This window comes from Mauremys reevesii, linkage group 11 (genome assembly GCF_016161935.1).
Source record: "Mauremys reevesii isolate NIE-2019 linkage group 11, ASM1616193v1, whole genome shotgun sequence".
Classification (NCBI taxonomy): domain Eukaryota; kingdom Metazoa; phylum Chordata; order Testudines; family Geoemydidae; genus Mauremys; species Mauremys reevesii.
This window is the reverse complement of record NC_052633.1, coordinates 60,913,936-60,915,272: the sequence shown is the minus strand read 5'-3', so window position 1 is coordinate 60,915,272 and position 1,337 is coordinate 60,913,936.

Sequence of the window (1,337 nt, the reverse complement as noted above, 5' to 3'; positions counted from 1 at the left end):
CAGAAGCAGCCGGGCAGGCGGGGCGCGGTGCCGCCGAGCCTCTTCCCCGCGCCGCTGCGGAGAGCAGCTCCGGGAGCCCGCATCGCCCGCCCGGCTCCGCGCTGCCGCCAGGAGTTGGGAGCCGAGACTGGCCGGAGCTGGGGGGAGTCGGCGAGAGAAAAGTCTCCCTCTGCCCCCCCCTTCTCCGCATCATGTGACAGGGGAGGGCCCCCCCCGGCACACTCGGGGAAGGGGGCGGGAGAAAGTTACTGTGGGGTGGGGAGGAGGGAGACTCCCAACGCCCCCCCCCCAGGAACGGGCTCCCCAGTTAATCCACCCGCCCCTGGGAACGGGGGGGGGGTCCCTCGCCTGCCCCCAGTGTGTGGGTGGGGGGGGGGTCACTAGCTAGCCGAGCCCCTCCCCGAGGCGGCGGGGGCTCAGCCGCTGAGCTACTGAGCCACACTGGCCGGTGGGGCGGGCTCTGCCCCTGCCCCATCCTGGCCTGCGGGGCTTTGTCCCTGCGCTGCAGACCCACGCGGGCTGGGAATGGGTAGAGTGCCCCCCCTTGCCCCCCGGGTTGGGGGGGCTTCCTTGCAGGGGTGCTGGGTCCCCCGCTCTGCACTCCCCCCCAAACCGGGGTGTGTCTGCCGGGGGGGGGGGGGCTCTGTCCTTAACCAGCACACACCTCCCAGGGGCTGGGCTGCCCTGCCCGCCACCCACCCAGCAGGGACCGACGGGTGGCCACTGACCCCCCCCTCCCCCTCCCCCTCCCCCTCCCCGCCCCCGGGCGGAGCGGTCACGACGCCCCACTTCCCACCCCCAACGCCCCCCCCCGGCATGGGGGCGGTTACCCGTTTAGCGGCCTCGGGCCCTAAGTTACCTAGTACGTGTGTGTTTGGGCGGCTCTGACCCTAATCTCCAGTGTGTGTGTGTATGGGGTGGGGGCGTTGACCTTTACCCACCCACCTGTGTGTTGGGGGGGGGGCGCTCACCCGAACCATCCACCTGCGTGTGTTGGGCGGGGGAGTGTTTAACCCTCCCCCCCCCCAGTGTGTGTTGTGGGGAGGGGAGGTGCTGCCCTTTACCGCCCCACCTGTGTTTCAGGAGAAGGGGGAGGGCGCTGCACCAACCCATCCACCTATGTGTGTGTGTGTTTTTGGGGGGGGGGAGGAAGCGGCCCAGAACCCATCCACCTGTGTGTGTGTGTTTGGGGCGGGGGGGTGGAGGAATCGGACCATAACCCATCCACCGGTGTGTGGGAGGAAGGGTTCGCTCCGCTCTGTCTTGCAGGGTAACCCCCCCCCCCAGGAAAGGCTTTGGTCCGGGTTACTCGCTCCCTCACACCCCTCTGTAATGGG